The 23,495-nt window shown below is 38.1% G+C and overlaps 1 protein-coding gene across 21 annotated transcripts in view; it reads left to right on the forward strand.

Moving 5' to 3' along the window:
- LOC135986103 (poly(rC)-binding protein 3-like) overlaps positions 1 to 23,495 on the forward strand; it is a 525,102-nt gene that overhangs the window by 225,192 nt on the left and 276,415 nt on the right. For 2 of the 21 annotated variants that reach the window (XM_065629886.1, XM_065629892.1), the window contains one exon: positions 22,636 to 22,747. The exons of the other annotated variants lie outside the window; for them this stretch is intronic. The gene's annotated coding sequence lies outside the window, so the exon portion shown is untranslated. The remainder of the gene's footprint in view (positions 1 to 22,635; positions 22,748 to 23,495) is intronic. 21 annotated transcript variants of the gene reach the window in all.

Below are 23,495 nucleotides of genomic sequence, written 5' to 3' on the forward strand. Positions count from 1 at the left end.
TCTCAGCACCTGCCCAAAACAGAGCTAACTTCAAAGTTGGGGCTAATTTCAGAGTTAGATTATGTTACTATAAAATGCGTATAATTCCCATCTTCCTAATAGTTAATTGTGGTGGGACTTCTTATCTGACATCATCTGGGAATTCTTGAGATTTAGTCCTCTCCTACCAACCTTAGTAACAGTGTAATCCAGCTGTGTCAGTCCTTGGTCATCTTGTTTACATTTTCCCAGACGCCAAACTTTGCTTAATATGTGTGTGTTTTGGGGGATAAATTTTGGGCAGGCAACAAAACAAGAAGGAAATATTTGCCTCGTAGACTGCCTCACCCTTTTGACTGAGCTACAAATAATAACCTGCAATATTGGTTTACTACAGGGCAATCAAAAGCAGAATTTAGTATCCTATGTTTAAATAACATTTAATGCCTATGTTTTGTCCCTCAGGAAAAAAGAGGCAAGGGGAAAAAAAACAGATTCCAGGAATATTTCTGGCCATTTTTCTTAAGTTTTTTGACTTTAAGAACTACTTTCACAGCCTACTGATCACGCATGGGAAACAGAAATTTATCACTCATGTAGGAATTCTGCAAATTGTACACATTCCCTTACCCTGGTGAACCTTTTTTTCATTCTGCATTACGTATTTTACGCTTGTTTTGCATACACTCGAAACATAGACTTGGTAAAAATTACCATGTTCGACTTCCATTTCTTACCTCTCAGTTTACCACTCTACTAAATTTGAGCTTGAGCCTTCTTCCATAGACTTTTTAGTGTGTTGTAGCTTTATTTAGACTATGGTTCAGTTATTTGGTGTAGAAATGGCATAAGGCTGCCTCATTTTAGCAGACTCATCCCAAGAGGAAGATGATGGGTAAGGAGAATCAGAACAACGTATAGAACAGCAGTCACAGCAGTTGTCTGTAGGTTTACTGGGATCTTGTTCTAGTGTTATCCCTTGGACTAAACCCCCCTCAGCAGTGGGATTCATTAGGTGCACTCACGGAGCACGTCTTTTGATTTAGCTTCATCAGTGAGGAACCCATTTCATCAGCTCTGAGACTGATGTGAACTGAAGTGCAATAGCAGGGACATCCGGGAGATCTGCTTCAAAACTGGACTCCTGATCAGGACTAAGATACTATTGTAGACATGCTCTTAGTCGCTTAACACGTATAACTTGGAAGGTCCTGAATACTTGTCTATGAGGTAGTCTTAGGATTGGTCATGAAGTAAACTAAAGTGATGCATGGAAGGAGTCATTCCCTAGAGTTACATTGGCATAAGTGACATCAGAAGCAGGCTGTTTGGGTTTACTGTTACTACAGAGCAGAACTTTGTGCCTAGCAGGTGAAGTAGTTATTGTAGATATCTCTGTAGTATTTGTGTCAAAGTTTTAGTTAGAATTAAAACGAAAGGAAGCTGTGCCAGAAATGCTCAATGAAACTGCAGTTTAGAAAACCCAGCTTTCAGACTTCTGCCAGATCAAGCCCGCTGCAACCACATGACACATTTTCTAAACTCACTGAGATAAGCTCCCAAAACATTGACAGGAGCTTTGTTCCACCAGGCTTCATGCCTCATTGCATAGCATCTGTTCTTCTGCAGCCAGCATAAACGCATTTACACTGTACAGTGTGCCTTACTGAATTCTAGAGCGGTGCCACAGAGTATCTGTGCCTGGTTTGTCTGGTCCTGCTGCTGACTAAACCAACAGTGCACAGATCCAGCCCTTAAGATCGTGACACCATGGCTGCAGGACGCTCACATAAGCCTACTTCGGTTCTTCGGTAATGCTGTTTATTAAACATACAGTTCTAATTTCCCTTAATAACGCTCCTTAAAGTAAATTTTAATGACACAGGGTTGGGCTCTTCTTTCCAGTTTTTCCGCCTGTGGCTTTTGCAAAATGATTCTTTAATGACTTCTAAGACATCCATCTATAATCAGTATTAGTAGTTCATACTTTCAGAAAACTCTTCCTTTACCTGAACAGGAATTACTCTGCTTCCAGAGGATGTGCTGCTTTCCATAGGTGTAAAAGTGCAAGTGAATACTCTGCTTTTGAATCATAGAATGATCTCTGCTTTGAAAGAACAACAGATAGGAATAATAAGCAATTAAACATTGAATAGTTTATAAAGTGAATAAAATTTAAATGCATACAGTTTTTCTGTGCTGAGTTGCTTCTGAGGGTATGGTTTCGTCTGAATTGTTAGTGATAAAATATTGAGTATGTGTATTAATCAGTTTGGACAGATTTCCTTCCTTTCCACAAACGTACACTAATGGACTTTACCTGATTTCACAGTTATACAAAAACATATTTTAGAATCACCTATTACTTATGGAGGAAATAAAAGTTTTAATATTTTCTGAGAGCTCTTATGACACAATAATTCTGGTCCAGCTAATACAGTGACATCTTTCAATAGTAGTGTTCTGACAAGTACCTTCCCTGAAATCAATGCAGTAAGCTATTTCAAAAATATTAATATCTGCTGACTCTTTAGGTACTGACTTGTAAGCCCTCATGTAATAATAAACTTATGCAATGGTATTAGCTTTTCCAAAGAATTCCTTTAACTATGCTGTCCCTATTTATTCTTGCACAGAATTTGCCATTACAGTTGCATGTAGCATAAGAAAAGATGTTGTCTGTTTTCTCAGTAATGAAAACATTGTATGAATACTAAAAAAATAAAAAAAATTAAAAATAAACAAACCTCTTTGAATATATATGTTTTTCTGATCAGGCACTTAAAACTCGAAGTTTTTTTTTTCCTCCCTTCAGTAACAGGAGGAAATAAAAATCTGAGATTAAAATACATTTCACTTTTATTAAATGACACATGGAAATGAATGGAACATAAGCAAAAATAACTTTTTTTTATCCTTGTTATGTAATTTTTATCTAGTATAATATTCCTGAGGAGCTCCATCTAAAAAGGAAAGAAGCAATCACAATACTGCCAATTAGATTGTGAAATGACAGCTGAAAACGGAGACAGTGAGCAATGCTGTGCATAATTAGTAAATTTAAGGGAATGAGCATCCTTAAACTTTGGGCAAATTTGATTCTCCTCAGAAATTAAAAACTTGTGGCCCCTAAAACACGATTAGTGTGTGTATGTGTTTTACTTGCTTCTGATTTACAGAGATGTAGCTACTTTCTGACTGTCTGGTCATTGTATATGATTTTATACCTGTAGTGTCTGAACAGTTTATGATCCTTAATGGTAGTTTATTATCCCAATATCCCTCTGTGTAATTTTTACATTAAGGGAGAACCAAGGCACACATAAAATGAGGTCATTCCCTGTGAATATACAAAGAATACATGGTCAGGATTCAGAGTCAGAAACTAAGAAATCCCCTGTAGTGTTTCATTCTAACTCTATTGCTCATCTTTTTTTTTTTTTTTTTTTTTTTTTTTCCTTTTTGTCTCTGTTTTGTTGTTGTAATTGGTTTTGTGTATGCACGTGCCAGGGTTGGTTTTGTTTCATTTTTCTCTCTATTTGTAACCTGATTTCCTAAGGAAACAAGACTTTCATGATCATTCCATGGATGTGTCTGAGTACTCTTCTTAAGAACTTTTAAACCAGCTTCAACCAAACTTGACAGGAATGCGAGGGAGGATTTCTAAAGCTAACAAGTTGCAGTGACTGCCATAAGAATAAGTAGCCTGGCTCTGTTTGCTCAGTGAGGGCACAAAAAACTACCAAAAAAAAATCAGTCTGTATTGAACACTAGACAATGCGCACAGTCACCTTGAGAAATCCATGTTTATTGGTTCTGACCCCCATTATGTTATTATTTTATTATTTTATTTTATCATTGTATTAGATATTTTCTTCTCGTTGCAGACAAGCTATCAATTGTACGTTGGTGTCCTGTGTTTTATATATATATGAATTTACATATGCATGCATAGATGTATATATACGTTTCCTGACCAAAAAGAGGAAAACGGGAGACCTATCCTATTTCCACTGTGACATACCCAAATTTTCTAGTTTTCAGAGTGAAAGGAAGCTAACAAATTTTCCCCAAATTAATTGGGTAACCATATCCTAGGCCCAAATGCTTTGTGCAGAAACTGCCTATTTACATCCCACATGTTTAAGTATGGTTCCATATGAAGAGCAATGGTTTTGCTGTGACAGATGCTATTAAAATGACTGGACTAACATGTTCTTGGCAAGAAAATATTAGGGCTAGTAGTGTAGAAATACTTGCACATGAAAAGCATTGGTAGTGGTGAGACAAAAAATAATTTACTAAAATTTTGAGGGATTGCTGCAACCTGCCCATTCAAATGCCGAAGTAAAGCACAGGCTCAACAAAGTTGCTTGGATGACAATATTTATTGCACCTTCTTTTGTTTAAGCCTTTGAAAAGTTGTTCTCACCTAAGACTTTACTAAACAGCAGACCACTCTTGTAAGCCTTGCAGGTTTTTTGGCCTGAATAATTGTTGTATTTCAACCTATATTATAATTCTGGTAGAATTATCTCCATACTGTGTGGGTGTTGGAGGTTGGAAGGTAATTAATAATCCCTAAGAATATGTCTGAGATATATTTAAACAGTCAGGTGAAAATGCTTTTGTTGCAGCCTGTCAAGAATAATGCATGTTTTGGGAAAGACTGTCACTGTTATTTGCATTTGTAACAATACACTGGACTTGCCATTCTAGAAGAGGATCCTCTAGAACTGAAAAAGTGGTGCTGAAGGTCTCGACCTTTGGTGCAGGAGTCTCTCTTGATGTTGACAGGGAGTTTTGCACGTGTTAGCACACCAAGCTGCACTCCTGCCTCTTCAATTTTTCAACTCCAGATTAAATCCCACCCTGTGTGTTGCCGAATGCCTGAAAACTGTCTGCTTCTGTTTTCTACTGGCTTGCGGCTGAATACAATTCATCGTCTCACTGATGTACATATTCAAACGGCTCGTGCTGCTCATACATGGTGTGGATAGTCTCTGAAGTTGGCTCCTAATGACACTTTTGAGAGCTGCAGCTGCAAGTCCAGCCATGGACTGAACACGGTGAGAACTATGCAAGCAATCCAATGGCTGGATATCTATCAACTGTTGTGATGTGTATTAGGATGAAGAGAATTAGACATGGTTGGTTTCTGTTCTTTAGTGTTCTTTAAGAGACCACACAGTAGATCGAGCCTGGATGCATCACAGGTGTGGTACCTGCTCATTGTATGACCTACAAGAGCAACTTAAGGCACAGAGTGGAAACAGACCTGAGTGGCTTTTTTTTTGGCAACAGCCCTGCAGTAGTAGTGCTATATTAGATAATAATTTGCAGTGTTTTGTCTAAAAGACATTCTCATTCATTTTCAGCTGATTCTAAGCTGCCACAATTACTTTACCAAGGTTATAGTTTATTAAAAGTGGTGATACTACCCAGAGGTAGTATTCTCAGACCAAGACTTCTAAAAGCAGTAAGTACTAGTTTGTTCAAACCGCCAAGCATAGGAAGAAAAAAGTTCTGGAAGAAGGACAGGAGTTCAAACTTGTTCTTATTTGTACTTGTTAATGAATGATGTGAGGAAGTCGTGTTTCTATAGAAAAAAAATACATTTGACAGACGATCAAACTATTTGGGTGTGATTGGCAGGTAAGACAGTTTGACAACCAATTTTTTTTTTTTTTTTACTATATGTTTAACAAAATCTTTTGTGTATGCATGTACACAGAATGTTTGTTATTTCCCATAGTAAAGTAAGGAAAGGAAAATACTAATCCTCTTCTTTGTGGAAAAATCAGAAGGTTGCAACAATGCAAATGGCTTTGAAAGCCTTTCTCTTGCCAGCGTTATTGCATCTCTGGTTTATAAATAATCCAAAGCAGATGTTTTCCAGGCAAAGAAAACAAGGATGGGATCATGCATGTATTAAACAACCTGTGTTTCGGATATTGGTTGGTTTTTATGAGCAAATGTAAAACTCTGGTGATTTGTGTGTTCCTGAAACATTTCATGGCTTTGTCACCTTTTAAGAGCTGAAATTAAAGTAAACATAGTATGGATTACAGTTGCTTTATATGAGGCTTAAACCACTGTCTAAAGGTATCCAAACCCAAAAATATTCTAAGCGAGGCAAAGTTTTGCAAGAAAGAAGAAAAACACCAAGATTACTGGAGTAGGTCTGATTTCTGTCAAAATGTGGAACAGTTGGGATTATGTTACATAGTTCGTTCCATTGAAATGCACATCTGAAAGGCATCAAAGGGCATGGCCATCTCTGTTGCAATAAACAAGTAGTTCTAACATGTATCTTTCCAATTAGTGATTAATTAACAGTAGAAGATTGGGTTGAGATTTTTTTTAAACTGCTTCTCAAGTTTCAGGCTGAACAAGAAGATGACATTTATAATTAAGTCAGTACTCTTGCATTAATGAGTGTGGAGTTGCTTTAAAAGATTTCTGAATGTGGCTCCCATTAGCACTGCTCCCAGGTAGAAATGAAAGGGTTTAGCTGTGCATATTATATCTATTAAATTCACAGGCATTGCTTCTCTGGGATTGTATTCTCGCTCAGGATGAACCAATTGATGTGGAGCAGGGGAGGGTACTATTTTGCAAAGCTTTGGCTGAATCCCTCTTGCAGAACCAGAAATTTCAAGGTCTTCAAAAAAGAATTAGTGGCTTTTAAACAGACTCATGTCCTAGTCTGTTGAAGCAGACAGTCCACATCACCAAATGCCATAGGGATTCACCAACCATAACATGATCTCGGTGACACTCATTTCAAACTCATAGTTCAAATTAGCATTAGACTATCACTGTTTCTCTCAATGTAGTTTCAAAAGAGGAGTTAGTCTTGATCTCCACCTATAGAACAGTTTCCTTGATTTGTTGTGCCTAAAAAAAGCTTGTCCAAACCCTCTCTGTCTGGACCATTTCCTCCTTTTCTGCATGCAGGAAGCAAGTGCCACTGTACCCAATGCTTCCACTTATAGGTGGAAGAACAGCCGAACAGAGCACTGCAAAGCTCATGCAAATGCCAGTGTAAAAATCAGCTGCCAAGGCAATGTTGAGCAATATGAAGGAGATGACTCTGTCCTCTTGATAGATCTGCTGCCTTCATTTACACAAGACCAAGGCTTGATGTTTGCTCCTCAGTTAAAGTTTCCAACTTGTCGGGTAGCATGTAGCCCCTGTGCCTTTGGGCCAGCTGTCTGATAGGGTGTGTACATCAGGCTTGCACAGCTGTTCTGACAGGAGAGAAAGTAAATCACTTCTAAGTACATCACCCCATAGGTTCTGTAATTGTGGCACTCTCTGTTAATGGTACTTTAAATAATTCCTCAGCAGGGAAGATCAAAAAGCAACAGGGTTTCGAGCTACTATTGGAGGTATTCATTTTTTACATAAGAATAGACAATCACATCAATACGTGTTTAAATAAGTTGAAGCCTAATTATCTTAAATGGTTTTAAACTAACTGTTTTAAACTGTTCCTTCCTGGGATACCACCTTTTATCATAGTCACCTGAAAATCACCTTTTGTCTCAAAATTCAAATTAAGAAGCTTTGGTAATTGTCCGCTCTGACTAAATTTTAGAAGGTTCTCCCCTATTTCAGTCATTATTCTGTTGTATCTTTCTGCCACTTCTGGTTTCTCCCTATTTAGAGAGCAGTTGGAGTGTCGCAGCTCAGGTTAGCCTGGTTGCTGCCCTTCTGATATGAGGGCAGCTAGGGAAAACTCATTCTTCTAAAAGAAGCCGATGGTGGGCAAAGATGTTCAGCTGGCTGAGCTGAATACATTGAAAGATTTGTGGGGAACAGGAATTCCTCAGACTCTGGGGAATCTGGAGTAGCAAATAGATCTGACTTCCCCAGCAGGAGGCAGGGACAAATCTTTGGGCTGTAGAGGGGATGGGCTGATGAAATGGGACTGCAAGTTGTGGCTGCTGTATTCTCAAGTCATGGAACCATGACTGTAGTTCTAGGACACTGAAGTGATATAGACCTCCCTCACAAGCTTCCTTAAAATGAAGTCATTTCCAGCCTGATTCCTGATCTAACTGGCTTCCTTTTTTTACTTACAGTTCTAGAAAATTTCTTAGCAAAGCCATTTCCTTGGTTAGCTGGCTATTATTTCTCTTTCTTGTTCTGAGGCTTCTGACAGTGACTCTCTGGCTGCAGAGGTGTATTTGTTTGGATTTCTATTCCACTGAGACTGCCCTCTCTTTTCCCTAGCTCTGTGTTACATGATGCCACACTTCTGGTGAAGCATCTAGCACCAGCCGGTGACACTGTTCTGAGCTGGGCACGTTGCTCTGACTGACTCAGTATTTCACTTCATGTGACACAGTGAATGTTCAGGTTGATGCTGCAAGAAAAGCAAACACAGTATAATGGATGAGTCACTGTCCCTTGTCCAATTTTTAGTCTGTTATATATAAAGTTACCTACAGGCTTTCATTTCAGTAGTAGTTAGATGGGTAATTCTTTACAGCCGTTTTAGAGATTCTTGTTTAAGTTTTTGAAACCTCTGTGGTGGGTTCTTTCCAAGGTCACAATAGATTTATTCAGTGTACCCCTTATTTGTGGGCACAGCTTAAACGTGAAAACAAACAACGACTTTGCTGAGATGAAGGATAAGTTTCTGTGCCTTTGAGCATGGTACTATCTCTGTTGCTTGGCACCTTCCAGTTTTGGCCGGTAAAATGGAGACACTTTTGTGAGCAGGATGAAAAGAAATGAAACATGCATGAAACAAGTGCTAAAGATCCCATGATTCGTTTTGATTTTTATGGTAGCATGATGGCCTCACTTTAAGATGACTGCAGTAGCAGCACTTCTTAATAAGGCCTGTACTGAAGAGGAAAAAATGTTACTGTTGGATTCCTAATTTTAACAAATCGAGCCTCACTAAGATGATGAGCTCCCTTTGCAACTGTCTGTCTCTGAAAAATGACATGAGTAAGTGCTGTAGAGGGGTTGGAGGAGGGTGTTTTGGAAGACATCACCACTGTTTTGATGGATTTTTGTTTTTCTTGACTATCTCTTTTGCTTTATCTCGCGCTATAATTTTCTTTGAAAAGCAATATTGTGGTTACCTAGTGACAGTGAAGGATAAGTTGTTCTCAGCTGTCAAACAGGAAACTTCAATTTGGCTTTGACCTAGAAACATTTAATGGCAATGTCTTTCTCAGTGTCAGATAGGAAGGTTGGGGAAGTTGGAAGCAACCTATGAGATATTAAAAAGGGATCTGCTTCACACCGCATGAAAAAAAAAAAACATATGAGAGGTAAAACAGATCTTTCATTACTTGCCAGAAAGCAATAGGGAAAAGTAAAAGAAACATTTTTGTTTCTTCTTCGACTGGTAAAGAGATTGATAAAAGCAAAGTAACACAAAGTAGATTTTTATCTTAGATAACAGACATTACTTTTTCTCCTGAGTGGACTATCTAGAAACTACTGCACAGATAGCAAAAAAAAATTTTCTGTGTGCAGAACAAGTTACACGGGATGGCAAATTCTCTGCTAGCATTTGCCATGAGATGGCTGAGGTTACCCTGCCCTCTGCCTTAGATCTGTGGGTTCAGAGATGTCAAAGTCTACTGGGAAGTTCCCTACCCTATCGAACAAGTCTGTCAGGCCTTTGCTCAGACAAACAAACATTGCTAGACATTAACACCCTAGATAATTACCCATTACTATCTAGTTCTTGGTTTTGAGTAAATACAGAGAGAAAGTTACAGATGAGGCGCTTTGTGCCATGTTACATGGTGACAGACTTGATTTTGACATAGGAATACATTTTGAACATTTTTTTAATTTTTCTCTTTCCAACCTGAAGTGCCATGGCATGTGTTTATTCAAGTTGTGCCTGAACATGAAGAACACTAGGTAGTCTGCTTTTCTTGCTTTGATTGCAAGGGCTGTTGTGGCATGTGGCACAGCAGAATTGCCAGGACCCTTGACAGTGATAAAGGTGTGGATCTTGTGGACATGATGTTTCCTAGATGTACTAGTTGTCTGCACTAACTTCCGCGTATAAGCTTTTACAGACTTCTGAGTGCTTATTCTCCTTTAAACAGTAACCTTAAGTAGGTGTTAGGTTCACTTCACTTTAGTTAATAACCTATTTTTATACTGATATCTAATTATACAGCATAAGGTGTTTGTTTAGGGGTTTTTTTTCATATTTTTTGTTTTCGTGGTCATATAAATATCAATGTCTCTGGTTGTGTGGGTCCTGTACATTTGATTGTGAGAGTTCAAGGACTCATTACACTCTGATATCTTAAGCCATCCATATATTATTCTTCTTTCTCAAGGCCAGGCACTTTATACCCTTTTCATTATACATAATTGATGGCTTGTGCCTATAGACATGGACTTACATTGCATAGATACAGATATCATTACAGGTTTTTATATTTTTTTATTCACTAAAAGGCTTTTGTCTTGAAGTACAGTAGCTGTTCAACTGATACTCTCAAAAGAATAGTCAGTCTCTCAGAAGAGCAATCTGATTTTTTTACAATGCTATTGACTGTCCATTAATAATTTATGATTATGTCAGTCCACCTCTAGTATTACATGCAAGCTGCAGTGCTTATGAAATGTATTTAATGACATTTTTAGCTAAGCAGCATTGAATGTCATTGTGAAGTCAAAATAAATCTTTTTTTTTATTAGTTTTGAATCAAGCAAATACAGACAGGACAGATTTAAAATGATAAAAATTAGAAAGGAATAGTGACATTCAAAATGGTAGTTTGACAAAGCTTGTATTGACAGTAAAATTAATGCCAGAAAAGCTTTGCAGTGTCTAAAGCAGTGATAGGGACTATCAAGTGAGTTTTTGAAAATAATTGAGAAATACTTGATTATTAATGAAAATAAACTGAATTTTCACTGCTGCTGAGGATTTAGAGGCATTTACCAGGAATGGGACAAGTCATCAAAAAGATGCTGTACTTGCTGTTGACAAAGACCTGTTCTGGATCTTTGCAGAGCATGCATGGGCATAAAGAGTTCTTGGGCAGGTAGCAGCAGAGATGGCAGTTTGTTTAATAAGACTGGGGAAGAAGCAGAGGATTTCACAGTCTCCAATGTCCTGAATAAAGAATCTTCATTATGTTCGTCATAACTGAGTCTTATCCCTTTACTCTAAATAGTGCTGCAGCTCATATGCATCTAATCACACAAGGAGACAGAAGGTTTCATCCTGCTCATTTCCTCCTTCACTCAAGTGCAATTTGGCCTGAGATTATGATGATTCACCATGAGTTTTATTAGAAACATTAAACAGGAAAACGAGAAATTCTTGTCTCTGTCTACAAAAGCCATTAGCAACTGGTTCTCCAGGAACCCATGAAAAGGAATAAATAGGAAAATAACAGAAAATTCAGGAAGGGCTCTGAAATTAGAGAAGTCCGACACAGGACAGTAAGTAGCAGATGCACTCACTTAATATATGCCATGTGCACTGAAGTCATTTGCCTGAAATAAAAGATATTCATATCTGAATAATGGTGACCACTTTCTCACAGAAGTTAATCTAATTCTGAGACCGAAGATATCCCATGAATGGGCATGCTTTTAAGGGAGCATGCAGAGACCTGGGGAGAATGTGGAAGTCCCTGAAGAAATGTATGGGAAGAAGTAGGGATTTTGAGTTCAGTGTGAATAAGGAGAAACACATAAGAAATTGCCTGGTTACTATGACCTTAAACAAAGGCTTTTCAGATGAAAGCCAGATTTGATACCATCAACCTACTTTGGGTTTAGTTTAGTTTTAACCTAACAGAAATGTAATATGCAGCACTGGCTTTGTGAAGATCACTCAGCTTTTAGAAGTCCTAAAAGATCTAAGTAAGAATATGTGTCTTGCCATGTGACAAAATCAACGCTGAACCCTCAAGTTCGACAGAGTGTTCTTTACTACTAGCAGGCATATATTTGTTGCGGTAGTCCAAACATTAAATCCTAAGACACATATAAAATATCCAACCTTATGTAGGATTGCTTGTGACCAACCTGAAGGTACAGACTCTTAAAATTACATTCCTATTAAAAATGAGATGGGGCAGGGAATCGGAGATGCCTGGGCCTCCGATTCAGTGAGGTTAAGCAGTTTGATCACCTTTCCCTCCTCAGTGCCTCTTGTGTGTATTTAGCACTCACAAAAGAAAAAAAAAAATCCTACTTTCAGCACAATGATAAACCTGGTAAGCTGTGGCATGTTGAGTGAATGAGATTTTTTTTCCTTGTCTTGTTAGAACAGTTGAAATATTCAACTGTTATTTCCTGTAAGTTCTTAGGAGTAATTCTCAGTAGAAACAGTACATCAGTACTAAATATTAAAAATTGCCTGAGGTATAAGTAATTATTTGTCTTATTTTCCTCCTTAGTAATTAGCGTAGATAATTTTTCTTCCAGTTAGATGTAGACATTATTTTACCTCTATCAGCATGCACTTTTTACACATCTTTTTCATCACAAATATGGATCAAATAATCTATCACTTATGCTATTTTTTTTACCTGCCTGGGAATGAATAGGCTTTAATTGTTTAAGTACAGGATTTTAATGGCTATAGTAAAGATATGTGGGTTAGTAGTACAGTGTATATAGCATAGTATCGTAGTATAGTAAAGATATTGGGACCAATTTCTGGTCCTCTTTACGAAAAAGGTTGTTTTGCTACAGTGATGCCCTGCTTTACACTGATTTCAGGAGCATCAAACTCTTACAGACTGTTTTCTTGGAGGAATTAGCATCTCAAGAGGGATAGAAGAGGACTAAGCAGCATGTGACTGAACAAGATTCTGGTGGAGAGCAAGCTGCTTGTGAGCCAGCAGTGTGCCAGTGTGCAGCAAGGAAGGCTGGCAATCTACTGGGAAACATTAACAGGACTGCAGTTAGATCAAAGGAAGCAATTATTCCTCTTTATTTGGCCTTTCTAGGCCACTTCTTGAATATTTTGTCCAGTATGGGGCAGCTAAAAAAAAAAAAAAAAAAAAAAATTGTAAACTGGACTTGTTTGGTGAATGGTCACCAAAATGGTTGGGAAGCTGAGGCATTTGCCCTGTCAGGAGGTGCTGAGGGAATGGGGCTTGTTCAGCTTGAGGAAGAGTGGAATGCTAGCAGTGGCCTGCCAACACCTATGAGGAGGTTAACAGGCAGACAGAGCCAGACTCTGCACTGAGGTGCATGTCAGGAGAATGAAAGGCAGCAGTTATATACTGCAAAGGGAAGATTCAGGCTGCTAGCTATAGGGAGAAACTTTTTCACCTTGAGAACAGCTAAGTGTGAGAACAATGATGTTGGGCAGTCTCCATCACAGGTGGATTTCAACACCTGCCTGGACAAAGCCCTGAACAACTCAGTCCGACCTCATGGCTGACCCTGCTTTGAGTAAGACATGGGACCAAAAATCTCCTGAGGTCCCTTCTAACTTGGTTGTATGAGTCTGTAAAATAGTTCTGCAGGCAATTTTAAAATCTCCTGTGAGATATTTCTTTGCAATCTGAGTTCCCTTATCAGTGTTCTATTATTGCCATGTTTAAGATGGACTGAAAATGTAGACAGCTAAACTGGTCTTTAAAATGTACACCTGAACAAAAACTATGCCCAAGTTGGCTTGTCAGATCTTGGAATGGGATGGGCAGGAGGAACCAGGCCATTTATTTTCTGGCTGCTTCCTGAAGGCAGTTTAGGCAGAATTAGAAAATGTCTGTGTCTGATCCATCTTCCCTACTTGCTGTCCAGTCCTTTTGAGGCAGAAAGGGACTAGGCCCAGTAATAAATGTCATTGATACATCGGGACAGCACATGAATGTGCCAGTCCTCACAGTGATATAATTACTTGAGATGTCACTAGATTGAGGACTTTTGAATGTGGCCGGTTTTGAAATATGAAGAGTGTGATTAATAGATGAGGTGTCAATTTTGGGACCACATTTTTCCAGATGGCTAGTAATAGACAAATGTATCGTAAGCCAAAATGAGAAACAATGAAGTTAAACATTTGTGAAGAAACAATTAATCGACCTCAGTTCCACCTCTACAGAAAGTGCAATGCTACCTTGGATGTCTGTTTCAGAAAGCTTGATGCTAATTAAAAAACTCTCCACAGTGCGTATGCATTTTTGATAGCTCTCTCTAGTATTTGCATCCTGCTGTGCCCACATTTACGGCTCCGTCCCCCTCTAACACTTGCCATCGTTCTGACTGCACCTTCACTTTCACCTTTTTAAATACTTTATTTTTTAGGACTGAAGTAATTTATGAAAAACAACTCATAGCATTTGCATGCTATTAAGAAACACTCTGAACTCATTCTTTATGACCGGTAACAATAGTGACGATCATTTTCATTTGCACAGAAATTCATTCCAAATCTTCTAACAAATTGGCATGCAGTGACAGGTGAAGAACTGTAATTCCATTACTAAATTGCGGTCATTTCAAAAGGTCAAAATAAGCAGCTGTTTAATAACTTTGCTCTTGCAGAAATTGATGTGAAAAGTTTGAACGTGAGAGATTGTGTTTTCTTTTTAATGCATCTTAATAGAGAAAAATAATCTTCAACTGAATAGTTTTCAGCATCCTTAGACAGCTATGATTCAGTCCTAGCAGGATATAAAATGCAAGTGATAGGGAAAGATTCCTCATCACCTGACTGCATAGTTATTTGCTGGAGGTAATAATGTATCTGTCTTGCAATACACTTGGAAGAGAAGCCACTTGCCAACCTCAGGTAGCACGGCTTTTGTGTGTAGTTCCTTCAGTGGTGTGTGGTTGGATTCAAAGAATCTAAGCAGGCTGAGGAGACATGAAGATGACCTATTTACTCACAATCCTCACTCAGAAAGGAATTAAAAGCAGGTGGTAAATCAGAAGTTTTCTTTGTCTGGTCACTGGGAAATTATGCTCAGGAGTGATGTTTTAAAGATGCACTTGTAATCAGAATGATGTTTCATTTAATCTTCTGAAAGGTTGCTTACAAAATGAACAGAAGGATAGAAAGAAGAGGCAATCATCTTAAAACAATGAAGAATACATTAACTCTTCTTTCTGAGCCAGCTCAAGGCTTTGTGACAGCATAGACAGAGCTTGCTACTCCTGGTGCTGTCAGGGGCAAGATGTCAGCCTCAATTGCTTAGGGAGCACTCTTTCTTCCCTGTGGTAGCTGCCAAGTTCTCCAGCCCTTCTCTATCCATGGCCACCTCAGAAATTCACTGTCATAGGCATCTTTTACTTACACACAAAGTAAAGTCTGTGTCTCCTGGTTGGCCACTGTAAAACCATTGTGGACTGTGCACCATTGCAAAATTAGAATAGATAGTTCTTCCTTTGAGGATACCTGGGTTTGACGACACTCCCTGTAAAACATTTAGAGGAAAATTAATTTTTTTTTTTTTTCTCTTAGATTTCCCAGTTTTGAACCAGACTGGAAATGCCTTCAGGGAGTTCCAAAGCATTGAAGAGGAAAAAGTGACTCAGTTTAGAAGGAAAATCAGGTTGGGGCAGTCCAGCTTCCAGACACAGAGTAGCAGAGGTTGTTAGTGAAGTTGGTGATAAAAAATGTAAATATTTCGGCATGGAGGATGGTTTTCTTTTTAAGTATTGAGTATGAAAGCTTCAGAGACCTAAAGACAATTTACAAAGTCCAAGAAAAACCCCTGTCAAGCAGCAAGAAATATATACCTATTTAAATATCCATACGCAATCCTGATTTATATACTTGAAGAAATCCTCAGGGTGATATAGCTACTTCTCCACTCCCTCTCTTACTCTCTGTTTCCTCTAAAGAAAAACTATTACTCTTTCTTTCTCACAGCTGAACTTGATATAAGGAGCTAGAATTTATGTTTTCATGAGGTTCTGAGATGTTAGTTTGGCTTTAACTGCTTATAACATCTAGATTTTCAGAGGCAGTATTTCAGAGAAACATAGTTTTGAACTAGACCAAATGCTAAGAAGTTGTATGTTAGGGGAAAGCAGTTGGGCAAATTCATCTGGTGCTTCTTACAGTTTTCAAAAGCAGAACACTTCACAGCTGTTCATGAATGCATCAGGTTTCTATTTCAGAGTACACCTCCTGGCTAGTAAAAGAACTGCAGAACATGCCCAACACAGAGTGTTCAAGTGCTTTGAACTTTGCTAGGTCAGAACTCTTTCAAAGGATGAGGAGAGCTAAGCAAGAGCCATGTGCATGGGCAAGGTGCATCTCTAACATCCCATCTACTTTTGAAGTATCTGTGTTGAAAGAGAGTAAAATGTGCAGTTTGGTGTTCTTCCTCTTTCACATAAAACAGACGGTGGAATTTTTTTTTTTCTTTTTTAATGTGTTCTCTATAGGTGTGGGGTTTATAGCTTAAGCTGCATTAGACAGGCTTTCAGCTTAACAGAATAGGTTTTGTCTCTAATGTGCGCTTCTCAGGTGCATGATGTACCTGACAGCACACTGGTAGTGGAGGCAGAAAGTGGGGAGAAACACTGTTAATTATGTCACTCCGCTGAACTTCTGTGGAGTTGTGTTGATTTTCCTATGGGAAGGATGTGGCATAGCACTTCAGAAATAATTTTGTTTTACTCTTCCCAAAGTTCAACTGTAAAGAGTAGTCATAGGTATTAGAGCTGTGTTTCATTTCAGCAAGGATGTAGCTCCATCTCATTCTATATTTAGTCAATTCAGAAGGAAGAAACACAACTCTTCTTACATTTTATATATAGCCAACATCCACAGATGCTCCAGCACAAGGTGCAGTTACTGCTTCTGATAAGAATCTGACAGGCTAGTAATCAGGCCAAGGATGAAAAATTTTCCATCTTGTGTTCCATCTATAATTTTTCCAGTGCTTTATTTACATGGATTCAGAATGTGATTGGAGAAACCACAACAAGTAGCAAAAAAACCTTCTGCTTCCATTCAAAAGTTATCTGTGTAAAAATGGGAAAGTGTCATTAATAGAACCTAAAAGAAGAAAATGAGAGAGTTATCTTTACCTGTGGCATGAAGATTGGCAAGGAACGCTATCCTGGAAATAAAACACTAGAGGAAGAATTGAAAAAGAATAAAAGTATGACTTATCAGCAAAGTAATGGAGGTTACTAGAACAAAGCATCCTTCAGGGAACTGAAATTGAATCCAAATTAAGAAAAGAGAAAGGATCTTAAACTCTGGACGGTTGCACAAAGGTACAGATAAGAGAAGAGTTTAAAGAGCAAGTAGTTAAAGGAATCAGAACTAACTTTGATCCTTATCCATGCCCAGGAGCAAGAAGGGCTTCAGGAAGGGTTTGAAAGGCCAAGCATGAAGAAGCACTTGAGGAAAAGGTAGAAGTATTAAAGAAGCAGAACTACATTGCTGACAGGCCAAATCAGCTCTTTATGTCAGCACTCACTGCTGAAGAGACCAAAGAGAGTCTCACAGCAAGCCCATTTTTTTGGAAAGGGCACAACAGTGGCTTTGTGTGGAATTGAAATAAATGTCAAAGAGCTTGTAGCAGAAATAGAGGAAATGAACGCTAACAGAATATGAGGACTGGACAGTATTCACAAATGGTTCCAAAATAACTCAGGGATAAAATAGCTTAATAGTAGCAGAGTGTAACACACTGCTTCAAAACTCTTGGTGGTTGAATATGGGAGGATAGTGTGATGCCCATCTTTGAAGAAAGATTTAGGTGGAACCTGGAAACAGCAGCCCTGTAACTTTGAGACTGGTGCTGAGAAACTAGTAGAAATGGTGACAAAAGATAGACTTAGTGGACACCTGGATAAACATGATCTATTTGAAAATAATCAGTATGGCTACTGTTAAGGAATTTTTGTCTTCAATCTCTTCTAGCAGATATGTGGAGATGAGTGACTCAACTGATATATTCTGCTTTTCCTCTAAGTCCCTCAATAGAGGTCTTTGAGAGAATTAAACTGCCATGTGAGAAAGATGTGGAATGACTTCCATGTAAGAAACAACTGAGTAGACTGGGAATCTTTTTGCTTGAAAAGAGATGCTTGATGTGAGATCTGATAGAAATCTATGAAATTGCAAGTGTGAGGGGAAGGGTGAACAATACTAATTGCTCACCACCTCTTTCAGGACAAGAATCAGAGGCCATTGAGTGATTGTCATAGAAGCCAGGTTCAAAACTCACAAATGGAGGGTGATTTTCATGCACAGTTTTTAGATATATAAGTCCTCAATGGAGGATGTTATGAACATGAAAAGTAGGCTCAACAGGAAATTGGAAAAAGACAGGAGATCTATCCAAGATTGCTTTTGTCGACATTTTAGTCATTACACAGGCTCTGCTGCGCCTCAGCTAGGATTATCAGCATTTTGCAGAGTACATCTTACATTATTTTTATATTTTCTCAGAAGTTTGTCAATTCCACTGATACTTTATAAAACTGGAAGCTGAACTGCAGCTAACACCATGTTGGAACTATTGATAATCAGAATGGTGACTGATGTAAATAAAGACTGATAGTAACAAGACCTTTTCCTGTGGGAAACAGAATGAAAGCTCATGGGTTTACATCGTTTATAAATTTTAATAATTTTATAATATGGTAGGTCTGCTTCAGATTGTTAGTGCTCTTTCAAAAGATTCTATCTAAATTTCTTTGTAGTAGAAACTAGATCAAAACCTAATTTCCAAGTTTTCACCATGTATAAAACTGGAATGTGATGAAAAGTATTCATATAATTCCTGATCTGTGAAACAGTTGATATGCTTAGTTTTTAAGGGCATTTTTAAGCTGAATAGAGTTACATGTGTTGCAATTAGGAAAACAAATCCATTCATTTTCGAAGGAGTTTTAAATATTCTGATTCAGGATAGGCTACCCTTGCTAAGAGAGTAGGACCAAAGGGATTCATTTAAAAGCAAGTAAACTCAGGAAAAGCAGTAATACCTTCAGGAAAAAAATGTGCAGAAATAAAAAGCAAATATAAAATATAAGCATTTGCCTTTGGGAGGGGGGCAGGGGGACTTGTCGAGTACCTTATAAAAAGTGACATGTTGACATTGAGTTGGGAAATTGTAGCACTTTTTTAGTGGATATGAGAGTGGCTGAGAAAATTCTAATACCAGTAACTCATTGAAAAAAACCTTACACTAAACCAGCCCTCGTGAGAAACTGTGACTGCAGTGTTATGAAGAAATAGAGTCACTAGTAAGTCACCATTTAGGGTGTGATTTGAGGGGGCGACGTGAAAGCAAAGTTGTGTCTTCAGAAAACCTAGAAGCTGTAGTATACAAACAAATTCAGGTAGGAAGACTATAACTTTCATTTCTTCAAGTTCACCACACAAAATCTTTCTTTGGGCACTGCTTTCTTGCTTGTAGTTTTGTCTTGAATCTCCTCAGTATTAATGTGTTTTTCACAAGGTCCTTTTCTTTTTCATGGATTCAAATTTCCGTTTACTCATATCCACATCTTACAAGGCCTGTAGTTCCCAGAAGGGGTTCTTTTTATAATGTTTTTCTCTGTGCTGTTTCATTAATATTTTTATGTTTAAGCAAACTCACACTGCAGTGTGAGAGGATGAGAAAGACAGTGTCCTAATCTGAAAGGGAAAAAATTATTTGTTGCTGTTAAAAGGGGGCTGGGAAGGGATTTTTTTTAAAGTTGGTCCCTATTCATATGCATCTGTCTTTCACTTGTATCCTAAAGAAGGTGTCTGTCTTCAACCCTGCTATGCCACATGCCATTGACAGTCACTTGCCTTCTTAACAGTGGCGTAGACTGTCATATATAAAGATAAACTTATTTTTATCTTTAGCTAAAATTTTTGTAACCAAATCCAAAAAAAAAAAAATAAGGCGGAGGTGTGGGAGGAAGAAGGAAGGAATATAAGGAATATGAAGAATCTCTGAGGATCCTTCTGGCAGGGAAGAAGTGATGGCTTAAAAGAAAAATTTGGCTTCCCCTAGGCATATACTGGGGTAAGACCTTCTTCGCTGGTGGTTTTCGCCACTGTCCATTTCCCAGATTTCTATTGGTGTGTAGTAACCTGTGTGATCTTGTTCAGCCCTGGTGGTTGCACTGAGAAATTTTTAAAGCAATTATAGTAACTCAAAACCCAGATGCAGCTGCAAAGAATTCTCAATGCATTATTTAAAAGTGGGGAGAAGCTTTAAGTATTAATTAATTATTAGACATGAAAATACTTATTTAGTACAAGACTTAGGTTTTGACCTCCCAATGGTGCCAAGACTGGAAGCTAGTGAAATTTGTCTAGATACCCTCCCTCATGCTAAACACTTCAGCTGGAAACAAGAAACTGGTGAAACATTCCTCTTGTGTAAAAAAGTTACTTTGCCTGTTAAGTCTGTGTGTGTAAATATGGAACTAACAAAAGGAGTTTGAATAACTGATTTGAAGCCTGATCTTTGTAAGGGAGTTCACAAAGGTTTTAGTTGATGCAGAATCCATTCCATTGTCTCAGAGTTTTTTCTACTTCAAAATTTCAGCCATAGTCTGGTTCCAAAAAACTCAGTGTGACTAAGAAATTTTACACAAATCTTATTCTCAGCTGTAGGGAACTGAATGCAAAAAAGACCCCAACACATACAAAGAAATAAATAAAACAAGGACCAAAAAAACCCCAAAAAACAGACAAACAAAAAAACCCAACCAAACAAAAAACACACCACCTCTCATATTCTTTCTTTTACTCTGGTAAGAGAATAAAGCTTTTTGTAAATGTTATCTGAATGACTTAGAAACATTGGCTAATTAAGGGTCCCAAGCAACACATTGGATACATGGGGAAAATATGTGGTTTCCCTAACTCCCCCAGCAAGGGACTGATAGAGATTGGAAAAGACAAGCATCCGATTTCCGCAGACTTGCTGGAATAGGGACTACTGCTCTAAGTTAAGTGTTTGTTGAAAGCCTCAACGTTTTTATCAGTGCATTTTTTTTAATAATTACTGCTCAGGTAGGAGCTATCCTGAAATACATTGATTACCTATCAGAAGCCAGGTTAATTGATAAAGCGAGATTGTGAATAATTTCAACATATTTATGAGTAAATAGGTTCTCTAATGATTATTTATCCACTTTTTGTTTGAACATGCAGGAGTAGTAATATTTTCTGCTTGTCATCCTTTACACAAAGCATATTTTTTCATGCTAAATACTGACTTTGAATATTCAGACTGACTCTATTTTGCAAAATCTGATGACAAAACTGCTCTTGTCATCTGTGGTGGAAAGATTAGGATTCCTAATCTAATTTTCCAATAATGTAATGATGCAGGAGTTATGATTAGAGCACTTTCATAACAACGGAGAGAGAGGGAGTTCTTTCAGCCTTTTCTGTGATACTGAAATCACAAATATATCAGTTATTTCAAGGTATGACTACAAAGAATCACAACTAGCATTCTTCAAAAATACACATCTCTTTGTCTTTCACAGAATTGTCAATGTTTGTTATACTGTACTTCCTTTCTTAAAATGTTACATGATACTATCAATATATTTTAGTTCCTTTTTTTACTAACAGGGTATTGTTGCAGTAAGTGTCTGATTTACTGGATATGGATATTGTCTTACAGTCCTTTCAGATCTCTAATTTCTGTGCGTTAGTCTGTTTCCATAGCATTGCAAAAAGTAAATAAGAAATCAGATACTCTAATACTATAATATGCTGTACTATCACCTTGTCAGTTTTCAATTCTGTCGCTTACCATAAGACCAAATTAAATTTCCTGCACCAGAATAGATGAAGTCAAAAATGATCCTAGCACTCCAAATCTGAAAATATTGTATTAGCAGATTGAGGCTAGGGATTAGCAACATGAAGGACATTAACAGAATGCTAATAGAAGAGAACCTTTCTGCCTTTAATATCTTGGTCACTCTGCAGTTATTTAGAGGGCCTTGGTCATTGCAGTGTTATACAATGGAGACCCAAAAAGAACTGCTTTATAATCAGTATTGGAAACAAGCTGTATATAAGCTTTGGCCTTAAAAAGCTTTCAGGGGAGATGTGGCAATGATGTCTCATGTAGTCCAAGAAAATTTTACCAGGAAGAAATAGTAACAGAAAGAGTAATGAAAGGACACCATTGTCCTAGGCATCATACACAATGAATGAAAAAGACCTTGCCATTTTCCAAGAGCCTGGAGGCAAGTTGCTGGGTCTGCCTGCTCAGGCAGCCGCTGTTCAGCCTATGTTTCTGCCTGCTCTTTCAGGTGACACAAGGGTGCAGGAGCGGACACGTGTATGCAGTGTACTGAGAACCACACAATTTCTATTCTCATTGCTGTCTACAACTACCTGAAAGGAGGTTGTAGCATGGAGGGGGTTGGTCTCTTCTCCCAAGTAGCAAGTGATAGGATGAGAGGACATGGCCTCAAGTTGCACCCGGGAAGGTTTAGATTGGATATTAGGAAACATTTCTTCACTGAAAGGGTTGTGAAGCAGTGGAACAGGCTACCCAGGGAAGTGGTGGAGTCATCATCCCTGGAGGTGTTTAAAAGACACATAGATGAGGCTCTTAGGACCATGGTTTAGTGCTAGATTTAGATGATGGTTGGACTCGATGATCTTAAGGGTCTCTTCCAATTAAAATGATTCTATGTATGGAAACGTGGTTTAACCTTCAGCTTCTGACATCCACACAGTTCTCAGGGAAAGCCATGCTGACAGATTGATGGACGAGCTTTAAGGTGCTCAACACTTCCGATTACCAATGCAGTCGGACTGGATGGAGGGCAGCTTGGAGCATAGATGAAGGTGAGTATTTTGGTGTACTTTTCTGCCTGGGGCTTGAGCTGCAGCTAGGTATGTGGATTGACACATGGAGAGAGATTAGACATGTTTTGGCTAGAGCACAGGCTTGAATACGTAGTATAAACCCATAGTATATGGCTTCAAGCCATAGCATGAAGAGAATAGTTTAAATTCTTAAATAGACTATTCTCAGACAACTGCAAATGAAGGAAAATATTGTTAGGCTTAGTCTGATGATATAAGGTTCTTTTGGAAGAAAGCTATGGTTTATTATTAAAAAAAATAAAATAAAAATCCTGTTGTGTGTTTTCCCATAGAGTTGAATCTCATTGTGCCCTTCATCATCTTCTCCCAGTAACATCCCTCATTGTTTTCTGTTGTTTTGTGTGCTTAGGGTAACCTTTTAAACTGTACATCTCTGCTTTCACTTCACTTTCCAAATATACCCTTTGTTGCATCAGCCATGAATAGAAAAAGAACTTTAATATTCTAGTTACATTTAAATCACAGACAAAAAAAGGAGGGGGAAAAAAAGAATATAAGAAGACATTTGGAACATCAAGACAAATGAGTTCTTAGCTGAACATTCCTACAATCATATTTCTTGAGTGCCCTGCTCTGCCTTCTCCGTACATGACAAAAAAATAAATTACACTGTTTTTACAAGTATGCTGCTTTGGGTGACCGTGAAGCAGTTAAACTGCCAGTGAGACCGAGTGAGGCAAGTTCACTTTTGACAAGCAAGCATGCC

This window comes from Caloenas nicobarica, chromosome 2, assembly GCF_036013445.1.
Source record: "Caloenas nicobarica isolate bCalNic1 chromosome 2, bCalNic1.hap1, whole genome shotgun sequence".
NCBI classification, from domain to species: Eukaryota; Metazoa; Chordata; class Aves; order Columbiformes; family Columbidae; genus Caloenas; species Caloenas nicobarica.